This window comes from Haliotis cracherodii, unplaced genomic scaffold (genome assembly GCF_022045235.1).
Source record: "Haliotis cracherodii isolate W230 unplaced genomic scaffold, xgHalCrac1.p SCAF_9, whole genome shotgun sequence".
Lineage (NCBI taxonomy): Eukaryota > Metazoa > Mollusca > Gastropoda > Lepetellida > Haliotidae > Haliotis > Haliotis cracherodii.
In genome coordinates this window covers 44494001-44502785 of record NW_027266343.1, presented here as the reverse complement: position 1 = coordinate 44502785, position 8785 = coordinate 44494001, and the positions used below count along the sequence as shown (strand labels likewise).

At 38.3% G+C, this 8785-nt stretch overlaps 1 protein-coding gene across 2 annotated transcripts in view; it reads left to right on the top strand.

The window, feature by feature from the left end:
• Window positions 1–618: 618 nt before the first annotated feature.
• The window catches only part of LOC139452102 (equilibrative nucleoside transporter 1-like), a 40021-nt gene continuing 31854 nt past the window's right edge, over window positions 619–8785 (top strand). Inside the window, exon 1 of one of the 2 annotated variants that reach the window (XM_071233421.1) lies at window positions 619–772. The gene's annotated coding sequence lies outside the window, so the exon portion shown is untranslated. Of the gene's footprint in view, window positions 773–4361; window positions 4431–8785 lie in introns of those variants that run through there. The other variant, XM_071233420.1, reaches the window with a different exon arrangement.

The following is an 8785-nucleotide window of genomic DNA, read 5'->3' as shown; positions in this document are numbered from 1 at the left end:
CATAGATAGATACATAGATAGATAGATACATACATAGATAGATACATAGATAGATAGATATAAACGCCAAGAATGTATAGCACTATCTATCATCATTGATATGTGGCTGTTATGTATAGCTTCGTGTTCTGACTCAAAACATTTGCAGACGTTCATTAGTCTCTGTGACCTATGTCGTGACATTACCTGTGCATGTTGCCTATGTAGACTCCCAACCTGGCGTAGACAGCTTTCATTCGCCTGTTAACTAATTATTAATTAAGACCCCTCGTTTCAGTAGCAATTAAGATCCATGTATTTGTATGAAAACGTTAAGAGTATTTGCAGTACAAAATCTTAATCCTTCCACTTATTTGAGTTTTTTTCTCGACCTGTTAGTTAAGCTCCAGATTAAATCCCCGCTACGAATCATCTGTTCCCTATAATGAGCTCCGATTGAAAACATGCCCCTCCCAGCTGATATTTGAGTTGTCCTTTCACAGCAAACAAACCAGCTTCACAAACACAGCGACCGGCCAGGCTATAACGAAGTAGATCTGGACAGTGAATACCACTCCCTTCGTGGTCAGAATAATAAGGTCCAATGTGCGGCTAAATATAGCGCTTCCTATATATGGATAAAGTTAGCAGCAAAAGGTGGAATCCTTGCAGAGTGCAACCTCCCGAACCCCATCACAACAAGCGCTAATTAGGTCGACTTGACACCGTAACTATGCTTGGTAATGATCCCCTGTAGGGTCGACAATCACGCTGCACGGACTGGGCTGTGAAGGTAGGTACAATGTAGGTAGTTTTGTTCTGATAGAATACGTCTGGACTTTAGCTACATGGCATAGTTATAACTTAGACAGCTGCTGTAAAAATATACACGGTCCTTGTGTGTCATAACACATAGCGTTTGGTGAGCATAAGGGAAGTGTGTTGCATTCTGGGTGTACAAAGTATGTGTGCAGGGGTTGTTTCAGGAATTCCAGTTTCTCGAACGCGTCTGGATTAACAGTGAGTGAGTTGGGTTTTACGCCGCTTTTAACAGTATTCGAGTTATTTCGTGGCGTGTCAGCTTAATGTGGGAGGAAAGCCCGAAGTGATGCAGGTCTCAGACGTTTACCACTTCGGTGAAACCCATGAGCACGGGTATGGTGCTGACAAACCTAGAAACATAATCGGGGCGAACCGAGGTTCGAAACCTCAATCATAGGTTTCTGGCGTGCCCAAGGGACGCAACTCTGCACAGCGAATCGCGGCGCCTTAGACGACCCGTGCCCCCTCCGGATTAACAAGTGTCCGAATAAACGCAATATGGTTGGTGTGACTAAATATTTAACTCCAAGCTGACCTTTTTCACATACGAAGTTCAAATTTAACATGATATATAAGTTTATAACACATTTATCTGGGAATAAGTTGCACAACAATAGTGTTCATACAAATTTTGCTTTAATAGAGTTTGGGATTGCCCGCTTCAGAAAGGTTTCCTTACAACACAGAGTCAAACATGCTTTCTATAACATAGAACGTGATACAATATATATGTGAAACTAACTTGTTAAATTTAAGTTATACACTTCCGTTTCAGAGGAATCTGTTTGTATAAAAACTGCCGGGAAAAAGAAAGTACACATCCATATTTGATGGTGGCTAACAAACAAAGATATGGTTATTCGATACGGGTATCGTAGTTGTGTTTGGGACCTTAGATTTGCAGTGTTTCAGCGACTGTTAAGTAGTAGCGTATTTCTAGGGTCAAATTCAATTTTCAAATTGATACTTTCTTGGGGCCGGCAGTTTATCTAGCACGACACTATGAGAAATTGTTCTCATTTTAGCATATTAATGGATGTTATATTTTGCCTGTGTTCTGGTATTTTTCTTATTAGCACAATAACATATACGTGTTTCTTGATTAATGTTACCCATATACGCTATATGACGCAAATGAAACCTCGTGAATGCGCGATATATCACTCTGACATTAAGGTTAGAGTTGAGGTGTAGTACCATGTCAGCCAATGTGTGCATAAAGTTGAACGCGTGTTTAACCTGCACCCATGTTGTACATGTATATAACACCTGTCGTGCCTAACCCGGAAGTCAATCTACATACTTCATACCAAGATGTATGTGCAATCGCAGGTCAACTAGGGGCGAATCAAAACGCGAAGCCGAGCGTCAATGATATTTGAAATCTGAACATGCTGTATTGAAACAACGTGATATGTGATTCACATTTGATAGTCCATGGATTTACCTGCTATCATTGTTCATGCATTAATTTATTTACACATGTCATGGACATCCAGTGGTTATCCAGTGTATTAATCCATTCTATTTTCATAAATGTAATATGACATCTTATTAAGTGAGTGAGTATGGTTTTACGCCGCTTTTAGCAATATCCCAGCAATATCACGGTGGGGTACACATGGAATTGGCTTCACACATTGTACCCATGTGGGGAATGGAACACAGACCTTCGACGTGACACATTAAGCTGACACGCCTTGATATCACTGGAATACTGGTCAAAGCGACGTTAAACGACCTCAATCGCTGAGTGTTCGCGGACAATGCACAATGAGCTATGCTGTGCAAATTTACGGCTATACAATCATGAATGCTACTGATGCACTGATATGTATTATTAAGTGAACTGAAATGCCACAGCAGAACATGAATAATTGTTTTCACGGATGACATTATCATATAATAATATGCACACACCATTCAGTGCATTATATATGCGTGTGCAAGTCTCGACTACAAGGCCCTAGTGTATATATAACTACTGTAAATGCCATGGATTATTGCCCTTGATATCGACCACTGTTTTGCCCGTGGTCAAGTCTCTATTGTTTGCAGTCCACTGTGACATAATATGTTGCTCAGTGTGACGTAAAGCTAAATTCGATTTTCACATTTTTACAAAGACTAACGGTGGTTTAGGATTCACTGGTATAGTTCTTTATCTAACCACAATCATTCTTGTGACGTCATCCCAGTGTTCTAATTAAGTGTGTGTTTTTTCTTGTAATAATACACTCTGAACAACCAAGCACCCCCACATACAAAACTGTCAAAAGTATCCACGAGGCAACCTTACGGCATGTATACGCGGTTGACCTCATTGAAACAAAGGGGTCATAGATTACGTTCTTGCGCATGCTTCCCGTAACAGTTGGAGTATTTATGTCGGAGAAAGCCATCGAATGCATGTGTTTGTTAAAATAATATTTTCGCGAAGACACTCTTTCTCTTGCATACTGTCTGCCAAATAAAACATGCTATTAGATAAAACAAGTTATTACTGTACATACCCCGACCACGCACCGTTTGTTATTTTAATACACAATCGACCACTGGTTTTGTGTGACACACACACACACACACACACACACACACACACACACACATATATATATAAATATAATATATATATATATATATATATATATATATATATATATATATATATATGGTTTATATATATATATATATATATATATATGGTTTTATATATGGGCCTACAGCCTTGCTGGGTCAGACAACAGTCTGTAGTCGGTTTACGGATCCTGAAACAGAAACTAGCAAACAGCCTGTAATAGTTTGTCAAATGTCCAGGATTCCTTTCAGCTTCGGGAAATTATTATATTCACTGGGCTCCTTTCTGTGATTGGGGTTAGACACAGTAAGCTAAAACATTTTTCTTACAAATACTTTCTTTCCTTTCTGAGATTGATACTTACCTGAAAGCAATTGTAGTGATACGACTCTTTCAACTCCAATATTTCGCACAGACTTTCAATGACAGAAACACAACGACAGCTTTGTGCATACAGACTCAGATTAATAGCAGAAGTCCAACATCTGTTTGGTGGTCCCCCATCGGCTCAACATCCCCGCAGTACCCGGGTGAGACAGACTGCCCTGAGATATCCTATTTTGGGGTAAATGTTAGTCAACTAGAGATCATAGTTAGCTTCATAAACCAAATCTCAAAAGATAACTCGGTTATCGCTCTTCTGTAAGCCTGAATGAATGTAGTTTTTTTTCAAACGTGGGGATCTTTGAGACTCGCACAGGTCTCTGGACCACCCGACTCAAACATTGCTCGAACGTTCGTTCTCAATCTTTCCAAACTTCTGCATACAACTTCAGAGAGCAATGCTTCAGTTCAAATAGAAATCAACGGTCTATAACAACACCTGATTCAACAATCATGGGGACCAGCGCAATACTGATTACTACGTTTACCCTTGATTAGGCCTGTAGTGGGTTCGGCTTGATCAACCATGCATCCCATTTATATTACTGCTGTACGCGCCGAAGAGGGACATAACTCTAGCCTGCCCATAGGCGGCGTTGTTAGTTATGGCGACCAACAGACTACAACATTATTTCAACGGGCTTGATTTTTGCTGTTTTACCTGCTGGTAGGATATGTCCTCTACTTATGCACATGCACTCTAACTACATAATCAGCGTGCACTTCGTGAGAAGCGGTAGAACCCATATCGCTGAATGTTGCGTCAATGTTGTGTAATGTTACAGATGTGTTTTTCATTTTTGGTCTGCAGATGCATTGTTCGGTAGATGTGCGTGTACGTAGCATGTACAATAGCACACTGGAGTCTCAGACAACCGTTGACTGCGCTGAGATATTTTATTACATCTGTCAATAGATCGGATCTAGTTACACATCTGATGCAACGTTTGTGCAGGAAAGTGAAGCGTGTAGAATCTAGATCTTTTTATTCGAGAGCTTCAAAAAGTTTAAACTCATCAGGTGATGTAACAAGTTTACACTTTATTTATTTCGAGTTAAAACTATTTCTATTAGATGTAAATCATGTTCAGAATGCGTTTCCTTGACAAGCATCCATGATGGATGTGCGACTTCAGCATGTTCAGGCCAAGGGTCATTTGAAGGTCTATTTATAGGCTTACATACCTCATATTGAAGAAACAATGCACAGTGGGGCATTGATATTATGCATTCAAACCCCCAGAAATAGATACACAGTTTTATATTTACCAAAAATTATATGGACCATATAAACAGAGCAAATCTGGGTCAGTATTCCCCAAGCCAGTGGGTTACTGATCTAGAATATAGCCTACTAGCTAGGTCAATAATGGACTGCTTATCTTAACTCGAAGCAGATCAATGTTTGTTATATATTTCAGTCTAAATGATATGATTGACTGTTATTAACACCAGAAGTTAGGACCTAGTTAGAAATTCTCACCATCATAGAATGATATTCATTCTATAAGCAAGGGACATAGAGCCACATACCATGCATGTAATAAGTTTCATTAAACAAACTACATGTAGTAACATCTTTTATGCTCGTGATTTATGCAGACACTTGCAGTTTGGTTCTTGCCTCAGTGATTCTACTTGTTCTTGGAGGCTTTTTTCACAAGTGAATTTATCACTGATAAGAGAAAGATGTAAACAAAATATACATACAACCTGTCCAACTTAGTCTCAGAAGAGTCTTGTCTTAATTAGTTATTATTAGCGCTCCAACATATACACTATGAGGCGAATACGATATGTGTCACTAATATTGGGTAACAAATACAAATATTTATTCATGAATACAATAACAACATGTAAAAGACAGCAGTTGATGTATTATTTATTATGTTCAGTGAAACAATAACAAAATTAATTATTTGACATGGTTTGACCATGTTGACGACTTGACAGTGTTAATAATTATTATGTCATACATTTATCTATCACACTTGGCTGCTCAAATGTGACAATGACCAGTGACTACATTACTGTTAAAATTAAATATGTATATGATGTAAGAGTTTTGTCATTAAAAGATTCTAGGCATATAATAGGTTCTTATGAATGTTTTTATGAACAGTGTATGTAAATGCACATGACTGCATATTCATGTTTGCAAAAAAAAATACAGTGATCGCTCGCTACCTGCTACCTTTAGTGTCCAAATAATTGATGAGCGTTATTGACGATTAGCCGTATAACTGAGGTGGAGTTGTTTATGACCAACACAACAGTACATGCTCGGCCTACCTGATGTGACCTACGCCGCCTTCACCTTGCTTCGCCTCACAGAGTTTGAAAAATGATTAGAATATACTGGTTGTTAATGTTTCATAGTGTAAGAAATAAATTATCGAGTATTATACGCAGCATAAAACTTCATCGTAGTCCTCCAACAAATTCAGGTCAACAAACAGGTGATAACAAACTTGGTCAATAAAAAGGTGAAATTTGAGACAAAACATTACTAGACAGATGATTTACCATTTAAAATGTATTTTCTGTTAGGCATTGCTAGGCATCATTTTATATGCAGAGATTAAGATTATCTTGTGTATTTTCTCATAAACTAAGCCGGAAATAGTAATCAGCTGTATACACATTTTCACCCCAAATCTACCGGTGATTCAGTTAAAAAAATACCCAATAATATAAGTTCACAGAGTTTTGATGCAATGATCGGAAGAAGAATATCTGAAACTATTATTTTGTCAGGAATAATATAATCCAGTATCATGTTATTTTGGTTGCAGCATTTTTGGCTGGTGTTACCTACTCACAGTAATGTCAATCAGCTGGTAGTGTCTGCAGTTGGGGGGAAAACATTGTGTCAGTGTAAAACATGAGTTTATTTGAAATGTACATAAATGTACGTCATGTGATTGCTTAGGTTGAAACATTTTAGTGGTATTTTTTGTGAAGCAAATGAGCAGTACATCACGACAATGCGGCCTACAGCCTAATGCTTTGGTTGACAGTACTATAAGCAGGATCAGGAGCCTTGGTAAACTGACACAAGTTACGCTACTGCATGGCTTATATATATTCCATTTTGCATATCTCGCTCTGTTAAATAACAGACAAGGTCAAGTAATATGTACTCATTTTAATTTTTTTCATGTATATTCAATTCTAGTGATCGCGAATAACAAATTCAATTCATGAAGGGATACAGCTTGATTCACTGAATATGCGAGTGAATCGTAACAGCCCTAGTTAATATGTGACCTGAACTAAGAATTTCTTGACTTGGGAGTTTCAGACTCAGGTCTCGATTTAAGGAACTTGATTAACTTGCACCAATTGCATCTAGCATGTCTAGTTGCATCAGAAAAAAAACAGGTTGCACCCTGGTTCCATTAATTCCTCCAAGGGCGGTCGGGTAGCCTAGTGGTTAAAGCATTCGCTCGTTATGCCGAAAACCCGGGTTCGATTCCCGACATGGGTACAATGCGTGAAGCCCATTTCTGATGTCCCCGCCGTGATATTGCTGGAATATTGCTAAATTACCTATAATCATTGGTAGTTTATGTATTCATTGTCAACTATAAAAAATGGGGTGCCGGCAGTGTGCAGCTGAGCAGCTCAATTTGAATTTATCATCTGATGTGGATACAAATCTCATTTATCATGTTTGTTGATACAGACCTTTTCATCCACACTTCTATGATTTATAACTTGTGATCTTGGTGGAAATTGACCTTAATTCACTGATGAGAAGATAATAATGATTTCAACATTCTTCAATATTGATTGGAATTGGGCCCAAAATGATATTTGTGATGTCCTGGATGACATTGGTTTCTAACACTTCCAATTGAGTGTGGTTGAATGTTAAAAATATATATTTATTAATGGGACTGTTTGCTTGGATCGTGCATAGCAGTGTACATTATTGAGGGGGTTGTTGAGGTTTTCTCCTTTGATATTTAGATCTATCATGTCCATGGACCCCCTATATCTCAAACATTTAACAATTATGACCATGCTCATGATGACAAGTTTTGTTATGTTATTTCAATTCATGTATGACAAGTGATGACAGGTCAAAGTGACCTACTTTTAGTGAGTAACGTACCGGTATGCAATGTTTGTTGTGACATTGAATTCCACCGAGTGTCATCATGTTTAGTTAATATGCTGGATTCCCTTTTGAATGTTTTGGAAATACGTACAACTGATCATGCTGATTTTGAAAAAAAAATTCGCTCAAAAGGTCAAATGCTAAAAATACCAGTATATTATGTTCCCAATAACTGGTGACATTTGCATTGTATTAGGATGAAATTTGGCCTATATCATCTGATCATCCTTCGGATGAGGCATTGAAGTGGTCTGGTTTAAGTTAAAGGTCTCTGGAATGTTTTTTTAAAGGTAGTTTAACTTCTTTCTGAACTAGGGGTACGGATGGCCCAGTCGTCTAAGGCGCCGCAATTCGCTGTGCAGAGTTGCGTCCCTTGGGCACGCCAGAAACCTATGATTGTGGGTTCGAATCCCTGTTCGCCCCAATTATGTTTCTAGGTTTGTCAGCACCATACCCGTGCTCGTGTGTTTCACCGAAGTGGTAAATGTCTGAGACCTGCATCACTTCGGGCTTTCCTCCCACATTAAGCTGACACGCCGCGATATAACTGGAATACTGTTAAAAGCGGCATTAAACCCAACTCACTCACTCACTCACTCACTCACTCACTCTTTCTGAACTGAACCAACCCCTGTGTTTATGTGAAATGTTTATAAGAACTTACACATATTTTCAACTAGAAATAAAAAATCATGTGTTTGGCTAACGTTAAGGGTCAAGGTCATTAAACCAAATTTCTTATTAAGGTAGATCGAGGCATGGTACTTTCTATGTTAAATTTGTCTTGCATTTGAAGAAAGTTTTATCCAACCTTGAATTATATCATTACACTGGAATTGCATGTAACTTTCTTATCAATGTGACCACAGACATGGGTAATTTACATTGGACATGTT